General features: G+C 45.9%; 1 protein-coding gene across 4 annotated transcripts in view; it reads right to left on the bottom strand.

Moving 5' to 3' along the window:
• Nucleotides 1-23859, bottom strand: part of PIGW (phosphatidylinositol glycan anchor biosynthesis class W) — a 53198-nt gene that overhangs the window by 5392 nt on the left and 23947 nt on the right. Inside the window, exon 1 of one of the 4 annotated variants that reach the window (XM_044287116.1) lies at nt 12873-12958. The exons of 2 other annotated variants lie outside the window; for them this stretch is intronic. The gene's annotated coding sequence lies outside the window, so the exon portion shown is untranslated. Of the gene's footprint in view, nt 1-12872; nt 12959-23859 lie in introns of those variants that run through there. One more of the 4 variants, XM_044287112.1, reaches the window with a different exon arrangement.

Genomic DNA, 23859 nt, shown 5'->3' with positions numbered 1-23859 from the left:
CACCATGTTCCCCTTTGTGCTGCTGTAGATGGCAATGAAGACAGTTTCCTGTACACCATTTTAAAAAATCTGCATCTTGTCACTGAATGACTTATCTCTGCCATTCTTTAGCAATTTTATCCTTCACTTAATAAGTTATGACTGGGCACATGGTTGAAATGCTTTGCTGCTTTTTTATTTGGCACATTACAGGCATTTGCTCTCTCTTTCTTTAAAACCTGTGAAGGATCCAACTACCACCAGCAATATAGTCCATTTTGAAACCTCATTCTTTATCAACTCCCCTGAACAGTTCTAAGGAATCTGACCAAATCATCTAAAGCAGTGATGGCTAACCTTGGCACTCCAGCTGTGGTGAAACTACGACTCCCAGCATGCTCCATTTATTTCTATAGAGTTCTGGGAGCAGCCAAGCAAGGGGGAGCTGTAGTTTTACCACAGCTGGAGTGCCAAGGTTAGCCATCACTGATCTAAAGCATTACATGAGGTGAGTCTTAACTCAGACTCTTTCAGGCCAGCATTAATCATTTTTGTTGTTCTTCTCCGTTACAGATGCAGAACAATGAATTAATGTCAGTGCCAGATTCAGCACATAACTGACAGGAATGGAGCCAAACAAATGGGGTCCATTCAGTAGACCCCCTTTTTTGAGCAGAATAAAAAGTCCTCTCTGTCCTATTTTTGATAAAATGTGTAATGGAGGCCCCAAATGGAGCCTCCATCACAGATTTGAACATGCCCTGGGCAGGCATTACACTTAGGGGGGTCATTAACTAATCTGAAATACAGGCACAGATGGTGGCGCAACACTTAGTTGTGCCGCTATCTGCGACTTCGCCCCGCTCATGCCACGTCTAAAATTGGGGGCGGGGAAGGGAACGGGTCAGTAGACCTGTCTCATTCATTATTTTCTACATCTGTTTTAGGTGTAGAAAATGGTCTAAATGAAAGACAGCTCGGAAGCAGCTTAGGGGTTTAATAAGACCGGCGTCTAAAATGCCAGTCTTAATAATTGTGCGCCCCTTAGAGCTTTTGTACCACTGCATACAACTGAAGTCTTAGTCACACACTCAGCGTTTGTTCATTCATTTTATTCAGTGATTTTCAGCCAAAACCTGGTTCAGGTTTCCACTGCAGAAACAGTTTGACATTGAATAGAACGGAGAGATTCTCATACAGGAAATCAGCAACAAAATACTTCACACCCAAAAAAATCCAACTTTGTGAAAATCTGCACCTGTGTGTTTTCTGGCTGAATTTTCCACCATGTATGAAGACACCTTCGGGGTTGGCTCAGCTGCATCTCTCAGACTGACTGCGTCTTCCCTGACACAAACCGACTGTATGATAGTTCCTATTAGATCAGGAGTCTAATGTACTGTGCTCATCACTAGATCCAAAATCAGATATGACATGGCTGTATCACAAATCACTACGATGCAGTCAGCTTGGGTCAGGGGAACCACGGTTGGGTGAGGTTATGTGGCTGACACATGGGGCTGTGTTCCTCAGCCAAGCACTGTTGTGAGAATCAGCCTTTAGTGGTTCAACTCTACATTCTCCTGGGTGTAGTCCCCGGGTCAGTAGTGTGGACCCCGGTCAAGAATTACACAGCAAACATTCAGCAGTTTAATGACTCTTTCGTTAGTTTTTTGTGTGCGATTCTCCTTTACTTCCTGCCAGACTACGGTGGACTACATTCAGCAATTAAAAGGTTTGTCTGCAACCATTAATTTTTAATTTGCAGGTCAGTTGAGGAAGGTTTTAATAGCAACTAATAATTAGCTTTTTCAAGGGTCCAAAAATCTCAGCCATCCTTTAACTGCTGCCAGAGGCCTCAGTGGTGATGTGGGTGATGACCACAGAGGTCCGATAGCCCAGGACTCTATATTTTTGTTATAAAAGCAGTAAACTCTTTTTTTACTAATTCATATTGATACCCCTGCGGGAGGATGCGCCTGATTTATAACAAGGCACACACTTTATCATAAATTAGATGCGTCCTCCTGCAGCCCCTGATTGGACTAGTTTTCAATCATCATTTATGCCCGTTTCCAGGCCAGTGGTGAGGATGGTGTAAAAACGCTACGTGCAGTAAAATATTGCTGAACAAGTATAAAAGTCACAGAAAGGGGTCTTGCAACTTTTTTTCTTCTTACACCAAACTGACATTAGTAAATGACCTTATTTTATCACCTTTTTTTTTTGCAGTTGCGCACTACAGACTGTTACTGCAAAGAAGGACCTACAGCTACATAGGTCACCCTAGGTGATCATTCAAGCTTGCTTAGCTTTCCTATAGGTGTGTATTTGTTGCTACTCTCTCCAACTTACAATCAATTCTCATTTAATAATGTCTACGTCTGTATTCCAGGAGACATCACCATCACTTCATTAATATTGTGTGAAATTGGACCTTATTTCTGCGGGCATTAACATCCGATTGTAGCGGCCAAGAGTGATGTGACTGGTTGTGTACAGCATTACAGATCTTTCAGGTTCATTAAATATTTTTTAATTTATATTCATTTGTATAAACAAACAAAAAAAAAAAAAAGGAGTAAATCATTTCTTCATACGTTTTTATATGACCACAGCGTCATGGAATGTATACCAAGACCTACATGGCAACATTTAGCATATGTCATTCAAGATCCTGGATTTTGGCTACTTAAGATTACCATTTGGTTAATTTTATTCAGTCTATGCAGTTTCCTAGTTTTGACAGCTAGCAGGGCCGGACTGGCCATAGTGCAGACCGGGCATTTGCCCGGTGGGTCGGGCCTACTCAGGGCTCGAGTCGAGGGGGAACGGGTGCGTTCCTGCACTTTTTTCATGGCAGGAACACCGTTCCCAAAGTTTCAGGGCAAAAGGACCAGGAAGGAAGCAGTGAATGCTTTGTACTCGCCGCTTCCTGGTCCTCGGCTGTCAGCTCTGCAGGCTTCACAGCACAGCCGACAGCAGGAGCGTCTGCGTCCAGGAGCAGTAGAGGTAAGTGTTTTTTTTTTTTCATATATTATGGGCAGTGGGCTGATGAGAGGCGCTGGGGGGGGGCTGACGGAGAGGCGCAGGGGGGGGCTGACGGAGAGGCGCAGGGGGGGGCTGACGGAGAGGCGCAGGGGGGGGCTGACGGAGAGGCGCAGGGGGGGCTGACGGAGAGGCGCAGGGGGGGGCTGACGGAGAGGCGCAGGGGGGCTGCTATGAGGCATGGGGCCATTATCTGAGGTCTGATTGGGGGTCATTCATATTGGGGTCTGATCTGAGGTCTTATTAACATTGGGGATCTTATTGGGGCTGTTAGCTGAGGTCTGATTAACATTGGGGGTCTGACCTGAGGTGTAATGAAACATTTATTTTTTACTTATTGTCACCCTCTAAAACCTAGGTGCGTCTTATGGGCCGGTGCGTCTAATAGGGCAAAAAATACAGTACTTGCTTGCTCCAGCCGACCTCCCCTGCCCTTTGCGAACGCCGCGCAGGCACTTGGATGAGTTACCACACCTTTTTTCCCAGGACTTGACCCCTGGTTAGCCCGATTGTGTTCGGCCGGCACGGCCGCTATTCCATTCCCCGGGCACGGCCACGGCCACTATTCCATTCCCCGGGCACGGCCGCTATTCCAGATGCACGTGTTGAGGTAGCTCCTCCCTCTCATTGCCCTGCTCAGAGGCCGAGCAGGCAGATGTAAACGAGCGTTGGTCATCTAAGCAGGCTGATGCATACTGCACTAGTACCTGTCAGACCGGCGCTCGTTTACATCTGTCTGCTCTGCCTCTGATAAGCATGGTATGTAGAATGAACAGCGCTGCTGATTGCTCTAGCCAACCCTACCCTGTTACCAGTCTTTCTGGGGTCCATTTCTTCAGCCTGTATCCTCCTGCTGACCGTGTCAATCGGACAGTAAGTTCATTGAATTAATAAAGTGCAATTCATCCTGTCATCTTTTTAACTAATTTAATAATAAACACCATGAATACAAAGGTTGAACAAGCCTCCAAAACGACCTGGTGGACTTTTCAACAGCAGATAAAGCCCTAGTCTATACAGATATATCATGGGCATGCCGCTTCAATAATTAAAGGTTAACTTAGGTTAGAAGCATTAGATTATTTGCATTCTTTCACTTAAGCAATAAAAACATGTCTCCAATAAAAAAAAGGGAGGAGCGGATAAATCAGGCAGAAATATAAAAAGTCTTTGGAACTCGACGCTCAGAAATGTGTTAAAATTACGGATATGTTCAGTCGTTATCCACAGAGTTCAAGTGATTCCATGGCAGGGCCAAGTACAGGGGCAACACACACAACAAATACATGCAGAAGAGGATTTAGTGGAATGTGTTGCTGTAACATCAGACTTATCCACCAAAGAAGATAGAGAACTGGGACACATTGATTTACCAAGGGAACAAGTGATTATAGAGAAGTCAGTGCGCCAAACTGAAGGCACAGCTACATCATTCAATTATTCTGTTCATCCAAATAAAAATCAACTTACTGCCTTTTTCTAATATCATCCACAGCAGGTCACACCAGACCCTGTATTACAAAAGGCTGTAAATCGTAAAGATGGAACACACAGAAAATGGCTCACCTACTGTAATGATACGAAAGCGATGTTTTGCTCCGTTTGTCTGGCTTTTTCAAAGTCAAATGAAACAAATGCTTTTATTGAAGGAATGACAGATAAGCGTCATGTTCATCAAAGAATTGAAGAGCACGAGAGAAGTGCAATGCACAATGCGTGTGCCGGAGCCTTCTTTCTGAAATCCAGCAGCGCTAGTGTTGATGATCTATCTGTAAGGCTGGGTTCACACCTGAGCGTTTTACAGAGCGTTCCTACGCGCTGTAAAACCGCTCAACAGGCAAGAACCAATGATTCCCTATGGGAATGGTTCTCACCTGGGCGTTTTACAGCTCGTACGATCGCGCTGTAAAACGCCCGACGGCCCAAGAAGTACATGAGCTTCTTTGGGGCGTCTTGTCGCGCGTTCCCGTATATAGACTTAGCGGGAACGCGCGACAATAGGCGTTCGCTTGTTCCGGAGCCGTGTATGTCAGACGCCCGTCGAATCGCGCGACATCCCGAACGCTCAGGTGTGAACCCAGCGTAAGGCGAGAACAAGTGAGAAACAGGAGGCGAGTACTGCAACGAGTAGTAGATGTTGTAAAAGTCATAGGAAAACAAGGGTTGAGTTATAGGGGAAATGAAGATGAGGCTGCATACAGTCTAGAGCAGTGTTTCCCAACCAGTGTGCCTCCAGCTGTTACAACACTACAACTCTCAGCATGCCCGCACAGCCAAATGCTGTCCAGGCATGCTGGGAGTTGTAGTTTTGCAACAGCTGGGAGACACACTGGTTGGGAAACACTGGTCTAGAGGACATAACAAAAGAACACAGAAATTTTTTGGAGCTCATTCTCCTTCTCAGCAAGTATGATATTTGTCTGAAAGAGCATGTAAACAAATGTATTGAAAACAGCAAAAAATTGCAGTCCTCCGGAGGAAAAGGAAGAGGATCTTTGATAACAGTTGTTTTTGAGAGCAATGTTAATAAAGTAGTAGAAACTATTTGGCTGCTCATCCAGGAAAATATATCCAACAAAGTACAGGAAGCTGGGATGTTTTCAATTCAAGTTGATACAACTCAAGATATAACCTCCAAGGATCAGTGCTCCATAATTGTTCGTTATGTGACCAATTGCATCAATGAGAAGCTTCTTGCAGTGGTTGAATGTGAATCTTCAACAGGACAAAATCTTTTTAAGTTGGTAATGAACGTCATAAAATCATGCAAACTTGATATTACGAAATGCATTGGCAGTTCAACAGATGGAGCAGCAAATCTGCAGGGCCAATACAATGGTTTCTCTTCTTGGCTGTCAACTAAATCACCAGGCCAAATTCACATTTGGTCCTATGCACACATACTGAATTTAGTACTTGCAGATACTACAAAAGTGCATCATTACTCAGTTTGTTGAATGACATTGCAGTGTTTATTCGCGATTCTTACCTGCCTATGAATACCTGGAAACAAGTCAGTCAAGACCCCCACCATCGAAGAGTTTCAGTGATTGGTTAAACTCGCTGGTGGTCAAAAGATGCAGCTTTGAGAAAAGTGTTTGGGGAATTTTCAAATCCTGATGCTGCTTAGTTTTTTTAGCTTAATTTGCACATTGAACAGAATAGAAGACAATGTGTCATCAAGACCTGAGGTCCGAGTAAGAGCAGCAAAATCGTATGCAGAAGCCCTGCCGAAATATGAAACCATACTCACAGCTGGAATATTTCTGAGAATATTTGAATTGACAACACCATTGTCCAAATATCTACAGACAAGTCAAATGGACATCTCAAAAGCTTTTCAAATGGTACAGGGAACATATGAGAAACTTCGGACAGTTGCAAGGGATTTTGAATCCGTACAGCGATCTGCTGATAATTTTGTTAAGTGGGCAAATGACGAGTTTCAAGAAGAAGAAACGTTCCACCTTGAAATACAGACCACTCTACCTCAAAAAAGAAAACGAATGGCAGAGGAGACTGCTGAAGATGTAACAGTCCGTGATGCTATTTCAGCCTATGAAATACATGTTCACAATGTAATCCTCGATATGGTCACAGAGAGCAAGAATCGCCGATTTCTGTCCCGTGGTGCTCTCTTTGCCGATTTAGCTTGCTTGGAGCCAAGCTGCTTTTCTGACATAAGAAGATGTGGACTTACAGCACCAGCAATGGAAGAACTTAGCCAACAGTTAATTACATTTGATGAGGAAGCAACATCTGAAAATTTGCGTTCCCAGCTGGCAAGTTTTGCATTGCATTGGGACAGGCTGAAAACATCAGCCCTTGAAGAATACTCGATTATTGGTCTGTTTAGGTCGGACAACGTGCACCTATCCGAAATTGGAATTGACATTTTTAATTTAGGTTTGCAGGGCGCTATTGAGAAAGGGCTGCAATGCTTGTGGGGGGGCCTCGCGTGGCGTGTGGGATTTATCGCTCAGCTACAGCTGAGTGGATTGTGGTTTTTAATGATTATTGGACGGAGTTTTAATGGTTAAATTATTTATGATAATTTATTGAGTAATAATTTTTAGGGTAAATTATTGGTAACTCATAATAAAGCATTGCGGCCTTTTCATCCAGCTTTTTGCGTTTGTGTTTTTATTATGTTAGGTATTGTTAGTTTATAATGGGGACTATTGTGTGTAGTGTGCCTCCATGTTTACATGGGGTGTTCAATAAAAACATGGTAACATTTAATTCTTTGTGTGTTATTAGTTTAAGCAGACTGTGATTGTCTATTGTTGTGACTTAGATGAAGATCAGATCACATTTTATTTGTGCAGAAATCCATATCATTCCAAAGGGTTCACATACTTTTTCTTGCAACTGTATGTAGATCGTCCGACTCCTTTTAGTACAAAGATGAGTAGACCACTTCATGTAACAATCAACTACGTCTGGACTCTCCAAGTCTGCGCCACCTTCCTATCTATTCACTACTGATGGACAGATATGATGCACTTAAGATCAGGCATATGTGGTGTCGTGTACTTGTCTCCTGGGAGTCACACTAAAAATATTCTATGCGCAGTGAGCGCCTAAAGTCAGGTACAGTGCATTTGGACTCGCTGCGCAGCGCTAATACAGGACTGTTATCACTGTATGACACGTCAGACACTTCCAGCCTGACACCTCATGTCCCCTATGTGCAGGAGACACACGAGAACCGCAACAAGCACTAGTCTGCACAAGGCCTAGGGGCAGACAAACGGCGTCTAACCATTCTTTTTTTTAACCCCTCCAGAGCCGGCAAAGTACAGGAGAAACTTCTCACAAATCGCAGAAGACTCGCTGTCAACGTGTCATGGATGTACAAAGACCTCCTTCTACAGAAGGGAAACTTCTCGCCTCCGTCCTAGAAAACTGCGACCAGACGCGTCATTGCGCGCCACTTCTCATGTCACATGATGTCAGAAGGCATTCTCTACCCCAGTACGGAGCTCTGAGCTAGTAAGCTGGGTGTAAAGCGATGACGTCGCAGTCACATGGCGGGCGTAGGATGGCGAGGGCCAGGCTATGTGACTGCAGCATACCACCTGATGTCCAGTCTGCTCAGAGCCGCGGAGGGGAAAGGAGGGTGGGAATGGCGGGGAGCTGTAGTGACTAAGAAATACTTAATGAGTATTATTAGACAGGGAAGCGCCACTGCGTCGGAAGCGCTTGAGCTATGGATGGTGGCAGAGTTTGAGTGGGGCCTTACCTGTCCCCGGATAGGAGGCGCAGTGTTCTCGCCATTACTCGTCACAGTGGCTACATTATTTTCTCTGTGATGTTGTGGGTTCTAGTACCTGAGTAAAGTTTTGTACTGATGTTAGGTCTAGGGATATTACTAAGAGGCGTCAGGGGAGAAAATGGAAAAGGGGCTCCTCATAACGTGTGGTGGTTAAAGACGAAACGGTTGTGGGGTTCATGAACATTGTGTCACATTTGCCCATTTATTATTACCTGGAAGGCAGGATGAAGAACACAAGAATATTAAAGCTGTGCCGCAGTTTTCTACGGCTCCATATGAGTTCTGCCGCGTTATTATGGCAGTAATGTGCGGAGGTTAATGTGGACTGAAAAATGGCATCTGGACATTCAGAGCTATGTAAATATGTCCAGAGGGTATAAATTATCCGCCGTAGACGAGGGGGTAGATTGCAGCTCATGGATACTACTGCACTATGCGAAAGTTCTGATTCTCGGGGAGAATCACCGAGTTGGGTTTTGGGGAGCTGGGTAGTATACCATGTTCATAAGGGAAAATAATACAATCTACACAACTTTGAACCCAAACTTCTGTGAAGAAAACGCATTGCACCCGCGCGATAAAACAACGGAACGCAATCGCAGTCAAAACTGACTGCAATTGCGTACCTACTCGCGCGGGTTTTCACAATGCACCGGGATGCATCCGGACACGCTCGTGTGAAAGAGGCCTAAGAGTACAGACCGCAATAGTCTGCTCAGGTAAAAGAGCAACCATCCACCTGCCATCAAAAATCCCTACCCTTCTCCCAATTTCAAAGGGTGAATAGAATTTCAAAATCTCCCAATGATGTGTCACAAACGGGCGGGTAACATACGAGACAAGGTTATAAGAGCCGATATTGGCACAAATAAAAAGGAGACTGAAACAAATGGTTTTTTCTTCAGCAAAAAAAAAAAAAAGGGCACCTTTCCTTGTGTCCATTGTATTGACTGTTCCAGTGTTATTACAGGATCATAGATGTCGCACCCACATACCGGGGAGCAGATCTCACATTTGTTGTGTATTTACTGAAATGCCCGTGCGGTCTTTGCTACGTAGGGGAAATTGCTATGCGCACAAGTCCACTATACGCAACAAAAATTTACTGTTACCCATTCCATCTCACTTTCACCAATTGGGACATAAGGTCTCGCAGCTACGTTGCCAAATAATTGAAGAGGTTTTGTTACCCAGACGTGGGGGGAAATAGAGCCGAGATGCTACTCAAAAGAGAGGCTTTTTGGATTCATCGCTTGCAGACATTGGCACCCAAGGGGTTAAATCGTGATTATGCTGTGACAAGTTTCTTGTGATCATTATTTTTCCTTTTCCCTTTTGCATATGATTTTTCAGGATCACTATATACCGTCTCCTGTCTTATTACATGTATTTATGATTTTTCGCAGTCTAATTAAGAAAATATCTTTGTAACCCGATTATGGAGAAGAATCACAGAACCCACAGGTTACTATGTACATCTCTTTGTTCCCGCCCACTGCTTCCCTGGTAACGCGAGGCTTAGATCATGTGACTTGGGGGTGGGCTATTTAAACCCTTGTTCACTTTGTATTTTTGCAATCAGCTGTACACTCACTGTTTGACAAAAGGCGCATGTATGCGCCGAAATGCGCGTCACTACTGCACGTGTGAGTGACCAATACAGAAAACATTCTTCAGCAAATTGTAGTGCCGATTTCTTCCTCATTGTTTCCTCACTGACCGAGCACTCATCTAAACACAGTGCCGCCCAATATTTTTGTATAAATGTTCTATTCTTGTCCGTTTTAGGCATTGTTACAATGGATCCGCAAAAAAAAACAAACAAACCAAAAAAAAAAACGCTTTGATTGTCAGGAGGAAAGTGTTCCTTCCTGGCAATTGCCTGCTCGTCGGTGGAGGAGAGCGCTGCTATTACATCATTTACATGCAGCAATCCCCTCCTCAATAAAGGGAGCAGCGATTGCTAATGCCACCACTCGTACTGCATTATTGTTGGCCGGCAGCAGATCGTGATCACACAGCACAATCTGCCAATAGATTGTGATAAAATACGCCAGACCTGGAGTGGTGTACAAATTAGGCTACATGCACGCGACCGTATGTGTTTTGCGGTCTGCAAAAACAACCAAAAAAAACAAACAAATGACAACCGTATGACATTCGTTTGTTTTTTTTGCGGATCCATTGTAACAATGCCTAAAATGGACAAGAATAGGACATGTTCTATTTTTTTTTTTTTGCGAGGCTACGGAACGGACATACTGAAACGGACAGCGCGCGGCGTGCTGTCCGCATTTTTTGCGGACCCATTGAAATGAATGTGTCCGCATCCTATTCGCAAAAAAAAAATAAACGGACACGGAAACAATGTTTGTGTGCATGTAGGTGCAAAAAAAAAAAAGGAGCACCTACATAAATAGGTTGGAAAATAGGCACAAAAGTTGAAAACTTTAGAATTTGTCTAAAAAAATTTAAATAAAGGCAGCCGAACGAGGTGCAACAGCCTTCAAAACAAATGCCTTTTCTGTAGTAAATGCAACAAAAAAATAAAATAATTAGGGTCTAAAATACTATTTTTATGCCTATAAACAGGTGCAGACGATATCCAATAACTCCTAACAACCATTACGCTGGGTTCACACCTGAGCGTTTTACAGCGCGTTCAAACGCGCTGTAAAACGCTCAAGACATGAAAACCAATGCTTCCCTATGGGAATGGTTCACACCTGGGCGTTTTACAGCGCGTACGAACGCGCTGTAAAACGCCCGACGGTCAAACAAGTACTTGAGCTTCTTTGGGGCGTTTTGACGCGCGTTTGTGGCCATAGGACACTGCAGTCAATGACACAAACGCGCGTCAAACGCGCGTTTACTATTACAAAAAACGCGCGACAAAAACGCGCGTAAAACGCGCGTTTGAGAAGCGCTCAGGTGTGAACCCAGCGTTAGTGAATTACGCATTATATCCGGTGCCTTCGGTTTTCCATGTAGCCCCATTCATTTCCACGGGGCCAGGGCTGTGTGAAAAATGGACAATACAGAACACGCTGCGATTTTTCTGAACGCAAAGAGGACAATGAGAAGCAACGCTCGTGCACAGGCCCATTAGAAAGAATGGGTCAGGATTCGGTCTGGATGCTGTCCGTTAGCAAAACAGAATGCATCTAGATGGAAAACGGAATACTGCGGTTTGTTAATAGTAACGGTCATGCTCTGCCATCTTGATTATTTTTTTGGGGTAACAGTTTTAGGGCTGTTTCACACAAGCGTGTCCTGTACGCTGTTCTCGATAGTGCTCATCTCGCAGAAGCGCACGGCATTAAGGCTTGTTCACACAACCGCATGTATTTTGCAGTCTGCCAAAAATACGGGTGACGGAAACGCAATGCACACAGAGTACCTTCCATTTTTTTGCGGACCCAATGAAATGAATGGTTCCGTATACTGTCCGCAAAAAACACAAACAAAAAAAAAACGGACACGGAAAGAAAATATATTTCTGTGCATGAGCCCATAAGCTACATGCACACGAACGTTGTTTGTTTTTGTGTCCGTTCTGTTTTATTTTGCGGATAGGATGCGGACCCACTCATTTCAATGGGTCTGCAAAAAATGCAGACAGCACACCGTGTGCTGCACGCATCAGTATGTCCGCTTCGTAGCCCCGCAAAATAAAAATAGAACATGTCCTATTCTTGTCAGTTTTAGGCTTTGTTACAATGGATCCGCAAGAAAACAAGAAAAAAAACTTATGACATAAGTTTTTTTTTTTTTTTTTGCTGATCCGCAATTTGCGCATCGCAAAACACATACGGTCGTGTGCATGTAGCCTTATACTGAATTATAATGCTGTGTGTCCTGCATCTACAGAACCATAGTGACAGCTTTTTGTCAGTACAAAGCCTCATTCACACGTCAGCGATTCACGCACACGTGTTCTCCACAGACGGCACACGTACACATTTATTTTTATGTGTGTATTCGCAGATCCATGTTTTAGCGCGGTCTGTGTGTCCGTGGTTTTGGTCAGTTCACCGATCTATCATGCCCATTATAGTCTATGGGTCCATGAAAAATACAGACAACACGGATGACACACGAGAACATAAAACAGACACGGACATCTTCACTCCCACCTCACTGACCCATCCTATCATGGACTACAAAACGGACACATGAAGGAGGCTTAATTCTCTAGTAATAAGGTCACGCAGAGACACACAGCATTATAAATCAGTACACACTTAATAACTTCGTCTTTTACTTTTTTTTCCCAGAAAAAATTTTTTCAATGTAATGGGAATCATGGCGAATAACAGAACACTGCGCGACATCATTTCATTTACCATCATTTCACCCAAACCTGCACTTGCACTTTTGACCAATACATGTCTTTTTTAGATTATATCCTGTATAGACAATGAGGACCTTTAAAAAAAATGTCAATTTTTATAGAAAACATAATCATATCCCTCAAATCCTGAGGAGTTTTGTCATGGCAGCAGTTCATTCATTCATCACTAATAAAAGCTACACATGGCGCACACATACAGTGACTTGTACTTACCTTGCTTGCTCAGCTGGTCGGTCAGCCTGCTCTGGGCTTCACTTCCTGGTTCCCTGCCTCCAAGGCTGGGCGGGCTTAGGCTGCCTGATTGACGGCCGGCCAGCCCCTTCATGACGTCACATCTGCTGTCTGATAGACAGCCCGGCCAGCCCCTTCATGACGTCACATCTGCTGTCTGATTGACGGCCGGCCAGCCCCTTCATGACGTCACATCTGCTGTCTGATAGACAGCCCGGCCAGCCCCTTCATGACGTCACATCTGCTGTCTGATAGACAGCCCGGCCAGCCCCTTCATGACGTCACATCTGCTCCTCAGCCTTTCCTGCTCATTTGTAAGAGGCTGCTTTCAGCCGTGTTGTTGAATGGTTGAGGTTATTTTATCACATACATAATCAGGTAGGAGCAAATTCCAATCAGCACTGCCACCCCCTCCCCCAGGAATGTCCTTTCATCACAAAACTGGCTCTGCTACATCCTCCAGACAGCACGACCTACATTCCCACCAGCCACGTCCCTTTCAGGCAAACCCAGCTCTGCTATGTCATTTAAGGCAGCAATAAGGCTACTTTCACACTTGCGGCAGTGTGATCCGGCGGGCCGTTTCGTCGTCGGAACTGCCCGCCGGATCCACCGATCTGGATGTGACTGAAAGCATTTGTGAGACGCATCTGGATGCGGATCCGTCTCACAATGGATTGCAAGAACGGATCCGTCTCTCTGCTTATCATGCGGACAGATGGATCCGTCTTGTATCTTTTTTCACAGCAGACCGGAAGGACGGATCCGGCATTCCGGTATTTTGAATGCCAGATCCGGTAGTAATACATTCCTATGGGGAAAAATGCCGGATCCGGCATGCAGGCAAATCTTCAGTTTTTTTTCGCCGGAGATAAAACCGTAGCATGCTGCGGTTTTCTCTTTTGCCTGATCAGTCAAAATGACTGAACTGAAGACATCCTGATGCATCCTGAACGGATTTCTCTCCATTCAGAATGCATGGGGATAAAACTGATCAGTTCTTTTCCGGTATAGAGCCCCTGTGACGGAACTCAGTGCCGGAAAAGAAAAACGCGAGTGTGAAAGTACCCTTAGGCCTCTTTCACACGAGCGATATGAATTGTGTCAGGAAACTTATGGTTTCGCACACAAGTTCAGTCAGTTTTGTCTGCGATTGCGTTCAGTGTTTGTTCTTTCCCGCACTGGTCCAATCAGTTTTTGAAGGGTTTTTCACGTGCGTGAAAGAAAAAACTGAAGAATTACAAACGACATCTCCTGCAACCATCAGTGAAGAACACATTGGATCCGGATGCAATCCGTTTTTTTACACAAGCCCCATTCACTTGAAAAACGCAGAAAATAAAACATGCAACGATTTTTATTGAACGCAGAACTGATGTGTGAAAAATGACACACTGTGCACAGGCCCACTGAAATGAACGGGTCAGGATTCAGTCGGGATGCTAAGTGTTTGCTTCACACATCACACCCGGGCGGAAAAGTCGCTCGTGTAAAAGAGGTCTAACTCCCCCCCCCAGCCAGGTCCCTTCCAGTGAAATCCAGCTCAGCTACATCATGCTGGCCACAAAAAGTCCCCTTCCCCCAGCTATGCACCTTCCAAGCAAACCCAGCTCTGCTACATCATGTTGGCAGCAATAACTCCCCTGTGCCGCAAATGGAACAGATCCCATTGACTATAATGGGATCCATTTGGGAAAAACATTTTTAGCGCAGAAAAAAGAGCCTCCGACACAGATGTGAACATACCCCCAAGGAGTGCACAGCCTCACATTAATATTTGATTTGGCTCCGGATTTCAGCGCCCTGGGGGAGATTTATTAAACTGGTGTAACGCCTGGCACTAATATCCTTGCAGGGTAATACGTAGAGATGAGCGAATTTCATGTTATGAAATTCGTTTACGTTTTGTTTGGTGGTAAAAGCAGAATTGCGTTATGGATTACGTTACCACGGACCATTACGCAATTCTATGACGGAATGCCTTTAGAGGCATTCCGTTATTCATTCCGTCATAATAGAAGTCTATGGGCTGCAAAACGGATCCGTCCCGTTTCCGTTATGCAGGGGAGCCCTCTCCCGCATAACGGAAACGGGACGGATCCGCTGTGCAGCCCATACACTTCTATTATGACAAAATGAATAACGGAATGCCTCTAAAGGCATTCCGTCATAGAATTGCGTTATGGTCCGTGGTAACGGAATCCATAACGCAATTCACCTTTTACCACCAAAGTGTTAACGAATTTCATAAGTGGAAATTCGCTCATCTCTATCAATAACCTATATACCTCCATACGACGGTTCACAAACCTCTCCACCGCACTACTCTACAAATACGAGGAATCCATGTCTTGATCTGCTCACGTTGGTTCTCAATAAAACGTATTTTGTCTTTGGCGACAAGTTCTACATACAGATCTGCGGAACTGCAGTGGATTCAAATGTGGCTGCACCTTACGCAAATACTTACATATTACCATGTGAAGATGAACATATTTACGCTAATATTCTTTTTTCCCAAAAACGCCATACGTTGCCACAGGTACATTGAAGACATTGAAGACATTTGGACATAAACTCCCAAAACTCTTTTGGGTTCATTTATCAAACTGGTGTAAAGTAGAACTGGCCTAGTTGCCCCTAGCAACCAATCAGATTCCTCCTTTCAACACCATCAATAACGCCACACCTAAACTTAAGTTTACCCAAAAGAGATTAGTTTTCTTAACACCAAGGTCCCAAAAAAAATGACAATAGTCACAATTAGGGTTGAGCGAACCCGAACTGTAAAGTTTGGGTTCGTACTGAACTTTAGGATTTTTGGACCCCGAACATTTCAGTAAAAGTTTGGGTTCGGTGTTTGGCTTTTTTATGGCGCTTTTTGAAAGGCTGCAGAGCAGCCAATCAACAAGCGTTTAACTCTGTGCCCTTAGAAGCCATCACAGCCATGCCTACTAATGGCATGGCTGTGATTGGCCAGTGCAGCATGTGACCCAGGCTCTATATAAGCTGGAGTCACGTAGCGCTGGACGTCACTCTGCTCTGATTAGTGAAGGGATAGGATGCTGCTGCTGTGAGGGAGAGAATAGGAAAGAATCTTTAATCTGAAGTGCTTGTTAACTCAGCGATCTACATAGGTTTAGTTTTGTGGGTGCAGTGCACAATCTATTTACCCTGCCCTGAGCCCAGTAACCCAGAAAAATAACTTCCCTTACGTCCTAACCAGTGGCACAGATGGGGTATTCTGCCCCTGTGGACTGGCTAGGACAGGTGGAAGTTTTAATGAAACAATAAAAAAACACTGGCATGCACACGCCCTCCCTGCCCCCAATAAAGAGGGGTGTGACCCTCCGAACCCTGTGTTTTTTTCTGTCCTGCGGACAGGACGGGACGGGTGGTGCACTCCTCCATCCTTGCAGTGGAGAGAGTGTTTATTCCCTTTCTTTATTTTTGTTCCTTTGGAACTGGGCCGCTCCTCCTATGCGGCCTGAGGATGTCCTCTAGGCCTTAGCTGTGTCTTGCTCCCTTATGCAGAGCCCTGTAAAAGGTTGGGGCTTACCTCTTTTCCGGAGGTGGAGCGGCGGTAGCGGCGTCCCGCATGTTCGGCTGGGCGTCGCCATCTTGCGGAAGTGACGTCAGGTGACGTCACTTCCGGAGGTGTATTTTGATGATCTAAGGCCGTGGGGGCCTTTAAATGTTTCAGGGTCCCTCTCTGGGTCCCTAATTTATAGTTTTACCTTTTAATTCAAAAGAGATAAACTCTGAGGTTTACCCCGCCCCTTTTTGGGGCGGGGCTTTCTTTTTTGGCGCCGACAACCCTATTTAAACTTGGTGAAGCTCCAGGTTCAGTCTCCTGGAGCGCAGCTTGCTGTCAACCTTGAGTGTGGTTTGGTGCTAGAGTGTTTGCTACCTCTGTGTGCTGAAAATCTTTTTTGCTTACGATAAGAGCTTGCTAGGATCTTCTGGGTAAAGATCCTGAAGCTTGCGATTAAGCTCTGTTTTCTTGAATTTTGCTAAATTCATGTCTCTTTTAATTTTCAGCCATGTCGTCTACCGGTGATGGTAAGCGAGAGCCCAGCAGGAAGTCCGTGGGAAAGAGGCGCCACCTGCAGTGCCATGACTGCCAGATCGTCCTGGAGGACTCCTATGATTTCTCCCGGTGCCCACCCTGTAGGGCCAAGACACTCCCCCAGTTGGAGCCATCTGTCCACGACGTGGTCGATTGGGTGAAGGGGTACATGAAGTCCGACATGAGCCAGGTCAACGCCTCCATACAGGAACTGAAGAGTACCCTGGTCGCCAAACGTCATCGTCCCTCCTCCCCCACATCGTGCGATGGAGGTCTCGGGGGGTTAGGAGGCGAGGGAAGGTTCCGCCTCTTCCTCCTCGGATGAGGAGGATGGATTCTCATATTTTTTTCCGCTGGAGAAGGCCCAGCGGCTACTAAAATCCGTCCGGTCGGGGGACCAGGATGTTGATCCAGGGGAAGCCTCATCCTCTGCCTCTAGGGGGCCTAGGGCCTTTAAAGCAGATGATTCTCTCCTGTCTCTGATGAAAACAGAGTGGAGAAAGCCAGAGAAAGGTCCAGTGTTGACCAAAAGGTTCAAGGCTGTGTTTCCGATCACAAAGTTATCCAGAAGGACCCTGATCCCATCAGACGACGGGTCAAGTTTGCTGGACCCAATGGACCGGAAGGCGGACTGCGCCCTTAGGCGCGCTTATTCCTCGGCCTCTGCCTCAGTTGCAATTGCGTCGTCCGAAGTGGCAAATTTTCTAAAAACTAGATTCTCCCAAATTGAGTCTGACCTGGACCATGGGGTCTCTAGGGACGACATTCTGGCCTCATGTAAGACGGCCAGCCTTGCCATTGACTTCTTGTGTGACGCAGCTCCACAACAATTGAAGCTGGCATCCAAGTCCATGGCTCTTTCAACCGTGGGCAGGCGTCCGCTTTGGTTGAAACCTTGGAAGGCCGATACGACCTCAAAACACAATCTTTGTGCCATGGCGTATGAACCCGGCAAACTCTTTGGTGCAGAGCTTGACCAGATAATGGAGGGGCTGTCGGACAAGAAGGGCAAGTCCCTTCCCCAGCAGTCCTTTCGTGGTCGGGGCAAGGGGTATAGTTCCAGAGCGGAACCGCAACCCAGACCCCAGAGGAATTGTGGTTCCCGTAGAGGAGGGAAATCCTCTCGGGGTTCTAGACCCCCCAAGAAGTCCTCGGCGCTCTGATTGCGGGCCTCCTCGAGGCTCTTGGTATTTAGCGGGTCTGACTGGAAATCTCGGGCTCCCTTCTCCCCACATTCCCGTAGGCGGTCGCCTACAGCACTTTCTACCTTGTTGGCAGGATCATATCCAGGACAGTTGGGTCTTGCGTGTAATTTCTCAGGGCTACCTTGTAGACTTGAGCAGTCTGCCTCTGGACAAATTTGTCCAGACAAGGCTTCTTCCCAGCAACAAGCAGAAGATTCTAGAAAGTTATGTACTAGAATACTTCCAGAAGGGGGCCTTAGAAGAGGTTCCTCTCCAAGAGAGGGGAACAGGTATCTACTCCCCAGTTTTCCTGGTACCCAAGAGTACCGGAGGTTGGAGGATGATTATAGATCTGAGGTTCTTCAACTGATTCATAAAACAAAAGAAGTTCCGTATGGAAACTATCCAGTCAGTGACCAATCTTCTTATGCCGGGAGATTTCTTGGCAACCTTGGACCTCAAGGATGCTTATCTCCATATTCCCATCCATCCTGAGTCCAGAAGATTCTTAAGGATCGCGGTAAACATCGGGGGGGTCCTAAAGCATTTTCAGTTTGTGGCCCTCCCGTTTGGGATTTCTTCAGCCCCACACACTTTCACCAAAGTGGTGGTCTCTGTGGTGGCCACACTAAGGCTTCAAGGCTTGAGTATAGTTCCATACCTGGACGACTGGCTCCTCAGAGCCCCTTCCCAAGCGATCCTGTCCCAACACATCCAACAGGCTGTTACATTCCTAGGCTGGATAATCATATGGGACAAATCCCAACTTCAACCAGCCACCTCGGTAAGGTTCCTGGGGTTCATGGTGGATTCTGTCAGGATGACAATTCATCTCACTCCCGAAAGAAGGCAATCCGTTCAACAGTCAGCCCGTTCTCTCTCTGTACCAAAACAGGTGACAATTCGAACGTGGATGAGGATGTTGTGACTAATGTCCTCTACCGCAGAGGCTTGGGCTTTATGGCATCTACGTCCGCTCCAGTCGGAAGTATTAGCCAAGTGGAATCACAGTCGAGTGGGACTCAATTCCGTGCTCTCCCTGCCTTACAAAGTCCGATCCTCTCTAAGGTGGTGGTCCCACCTCACGGACGGCAAGTCCCTGATCCAGCCCTCTTGGATCATACTTACTTAAGATGCATCCCTGGTAGGCTGGGGTGCGCATCTTCAGGACAAGACAGTCCAGGGAACTTGGACACCTCAGGAGAGGTTATTGTCATTGAATCTTCTGGAGATCAGAGCAATCAGGCTAGCTCTTCTTCATTTTGCTCCCGTCATTCGAGGGAAGGCAGTGAAGGTACAGTCAGACAGCATGACCGCTGTGCTGTACATCAACAAGCAGGGAGGCACGAGGTCACAAAGTCTCCTGAGAGAGATAGGGGTGATTTTGAATTGGGCAGAATTGAACCTCACCCACTTATCAGCCGTTCACATTCGCGGAGTTCACAATGTGATTGCGGATCGCCTGAGCCGAGGTCTTCGAACCGGAGAATGGTCACTTCATCCAGAGGTCTTCAAGGAGATAACGCTCAGGTGGGGCATGCCAGAGATCGATCTCATGGCAATGAGGTTCAACACCAGGGTGGAGAGGTATTGCTCCCTTTACAGGGAGGACAACCCGGTGGCAATAGATGCACTGTCAATCCCATGGAGGTTCAGGCTGGCCTACATCTTCCCTCCAATTTCCTTGATACCAAGGGTCTTGATGAAAATCAGGCAGGACCAGTTATCGCCATTATCCCATACTGGCCGAAAAGAGCTTGGTTTACCCAACTCTTACAGATGAGTCGGGGTCAATTTCTGAGGCTTGCCCCAGAGAGAGTACTGGTGTTGGGGGGCACCCAGGTCTCCTCAAATCTTCAAATGTTCAACCTGACGGCCTGGAGGTTGATCAGCCCCTTCCAAGGATAGAAGGGCTATCGGGGTCTGTCTTGAGAACCCTGGAGCACTCCAGATCAGAAGCTACCAACAAGGCCTCTTGCCATAAAGAGGGATGTGGCTGAAGCGCTCCATATACCTGACATCAGGTCCGGTCTCAGCCCAGAGGCGTTCCTTCCGGCGTGCGTTCCACCCTGGAACACACGCCTTATGCCAGCCACATAGTATTTGGCTGGCGGCGCTTCACATACCGGATATCCGCCCGGCTTCCGGCTTGTGTTATGCATCCTGGCGTGCGTTCCACTGTGGAACGCACACATAACGGCATTTACCCTATAGCCGCTCCATGGACTATCTTCACTTTTGATTGGTCCCCCTTTTTTGGACTAGGGCTGCAGGGTATTTATAGGGTGGGGGAATTAATCAGGATTGCCTCAGACCCATTTGTTCACACTGACGGCGGCACTATGTGAGTACCCTTGAACCCCTTTTTTCTTTTATATTAGATTCTGTTATGGCTCAGCTTAAACTCTAGCCCTGTGTACATTCCAGGCACCATCTGGCAGGTAGCCCTATATCTTAGGAGCTACACGCTACGGTATCGTCCTGTGCTTGGAGTATATGTCAGGTATTTGCATTTAATTCTGCTTTCACTTGTTATGGGTGAGGGGCATGAACACTAGGAGCGGTATGTTCACCCTGTGTGTCTTTTACAGTTATATCTATGTAGGTTCGGGGTGATTACCCATGATGTCCCCTCATGTGCACTCTCACAATTTATCCTTTTGTGACTCTGTGCTTTCTATAATCTCAGGTACTTGTTACCCACTTATTTACTTAGCGCCATGTGTGTATTTCCTTTTGGTTATATGTTCTTATCTTTGCCTCTATTCTCTGTAGAGAATTGCATTTTTGCATCTGTTCGGCTGACTTCATCATCAATTACGCCACCCAGTGACCGTATGTACTCTGCTATTAGGCATTGCTTTATCAATTTTGGGTCTGTTGACGTTTTATAAAATTCTTAAACGCAATTATTTTCACATCATTTATTGGAAAGGGCTTGCTCTATTTATCGTTACGGGCGCCCCGTCTATACTATACCTACCCCGTATCACCGATGGCTCTATCTTCCACCAGCTCAGGGGGGTCGCAATGGGCAGTCCCTGTGCCCCGACTTTTGCGAACCTCTACCTGGGCTGGTGGGAGAGGGAGGTAGTGTTTTGTGAAGATATGGAGCGATTCACGGATGTTGTCCCCCTCTGGATCAGGTACATCGATGATGTGCTGATCCTGTGGGGGGGCGATAGTGAATTGTTCCGTGAATTTGTTGCGGTCCTCAACAACAACACCGTGGGACTTTTTTTCACCTCAGAAATGGATTTGAAGAACATTTCCTTCCTGGATCTGTCCATTTCATTGTCTGCTGATGGGCATATTAGTACCAACGTTTTCAGAAAGCCCACAGCTACCAATAACCTTTTGAAATGGGACAGTGCGCACCCTGTGGCCCTTAGGAGAGGAATCCCTAAGGGCCAATACTTGAGGGTTAGGAGGAATTGTTCTCATCTTAGTGATTTTAGGGTGGCTGCTAAAGATCTCCAGCAGAGGTTTCAGTGTCGTGGTTATCCTCAGCAGTGTCTAAAGCAGGCTTACCAGCACTCAATGAGTACTAACAGGGATCGGTTGTTGTCTCCGAAAAAGAGGGACAATAGTGAGAATATTGTGAGGATCATTGGGACTTTTGACGGCGCCCATGACGAGGTGCGCCATGTCCTTAACGAGCACTGGGACATTTTGAAATCCGATCCGGATATTGGTGGGATGATTTCAGCCAACCCTTCAGTCACTTATCGCCGCAACAATAATTTACGTGATATGTTGACACATAGTCTGTACATCAGCCCCCGTCCGCAGTCATGGCTGCGAAACCCACTTACAGGTACGTTTCCTTGTGGATCCTGTAAATTTTGTGGGTTCATTAAAAAATCCAAAAGCTTCACTAACAGCACTGCGGATAAAACGTTCTTCATTAAGTCTTTCCACAATTGCAAGTCAGTTGGTGTTGTGTATTTAATGACATGTATATGCAGCATCAAATATGTGGGTAAAACCATCAGAGAGCTAAGAAGACGGATTGGGGAGCATATTTTGGATATTACCAATCTCAAAGATACGCCAATTGCTCGTCATGTTCTTGACCTTCACAGGGGGGATACATCTTCGGTCAAATTTCAAGTGATCGACTCTGTGAAGCCGTCACCAAGGGGCGGTGATTATGATCGCATATTGTTGCAAAAAGAGGCGAGATGGATTTTTTCTCTGAATACCATCAAACCATCCGGCCTCAATGATGCGATCTCATACGTCCCGTTCATCTAGTGACCAGGCTGATTTCTTTGTGTTACTGTACAATGTACTATGAGAAGTGGATTCATGTGTGTGATCATTGATACAAGTGGCTACACACATGAATCTGTGTCTGTCCGTTTTTACATTGATACAAGTGGCTACACACATGAATCTATGTGTCTGTCCGTTTTTACACACTTCTCTTGGAGTGACTCTCCTTCACTGTATATTACAATAAAGATGTCCATGCTGCGATAAATATATAAAGCCGCCTTGTAAATTCCTTGCTTTGTTTATGTGGCGCTTGCTGCGCTTTCCCTGTGACTCACCTTGTTCCTCCACCCTTCAGCCTTTAGTTTGCCTTGTGCCGTGCCTCCTGGCCGGATTGGCTGATTGACGGAGGCGTGTCTAACAGGGCGGGGCTTCACCCTGTAAAGCTCGGTGTTCTGTGGGCCGCTTTGCGGCCATCACAGTGCCGGATTACATGCACACTAGCACGCAGCACCTCAGCCTAGAGGTTGCTAGCTCAGGCAGGATAGTGACTGTTTGTAAAGCTCCGTACCTCACACTAGAGGAAAACGGTGCTAGGCAGGGATCTCTATCACTGACTGTTTGTTTGTCCATTACCTCGGTTATTAAAACAACACTGAGGCTCTGGGCTCTAGTATTAACCTGGTGCACATAGCTCCTGATGAAATGCATTCCCAATGCATGGAAACGCAGCGTTGAGCTGTTGCAAATAAGGGACATGTCAGGGCAACCATTGCTCCTTTAATCCACCTGGAGTGAATGCTATTGCTCTGCCATAGTCCAGCACCTGTGATTATTAGTGCAGTGAGAGTCTGCGCACTGGCTCTCACTGTTTTGGAGTGGTGTTTGGTGAAATTCCCATACCAATACATCCCCTTGATACCTTTCACCCTGGGATATACATCTTGAACCCTGTGGTTGAATGAGCCCCTTATGCTAGTAGCTTGTGAGACTACACTGGCAATCCAGATGGTGGTGCTATTTGGTATGTATCAGTGTTTTCACAATTGTTAAAGTCAGTTTTGCACATTATACTGACGGTTGATACCCCTTATTTCTTAATCAGACAATTAATAAAGACATTATTATTTTGTTTTAGCGCCTATCCCCATGTTATTTGCTCTATTGTATTTATAGGCGTATATTCAATATATCATTTCAATTCATACCCCGTATCACCCCCTGATGATCCCACTGTGTGGGTGAAACGCGTCGGGGTTGTAGGTTATTATCTAATTGTTGTTTTTGTGTCTATGTGTGCGTGTGTCTGTCTGTGTATTTTATCCTCTAGGTGGACCCTGTACCTCCTGGCGATTTGTCACGAGGGCTATATACAGTGGACACCTTTAAGTCCTTTTTCATTTATGTGCTAGTCATCCATTAGGGTGCCACTCTGACACTTGTCTCTCTCCACCCGTCACCTTACCAGGGACAAACAGGAGGTTGAGACTAGGTACGA

Source organism: Bufo gargarizans, chromosome 3 (assembly GCF_014858855.1).
Source record: "Bufo gargarizans isolate SCDJY-AF-19 chromosome 3, ASM1485885v1, whole genome shotgun sequence".
In the NCBI taxonomy this organism is placed as follows: domain Eukaryota; kingdom Metazoa; phylum Chordata; class Amphibia; order Anura; family Bufonidae; genus Bufo; species Bufo gargarizans.
This window is presented reverse-complemented; position numbering and strand designations above follow the sequence as displayed.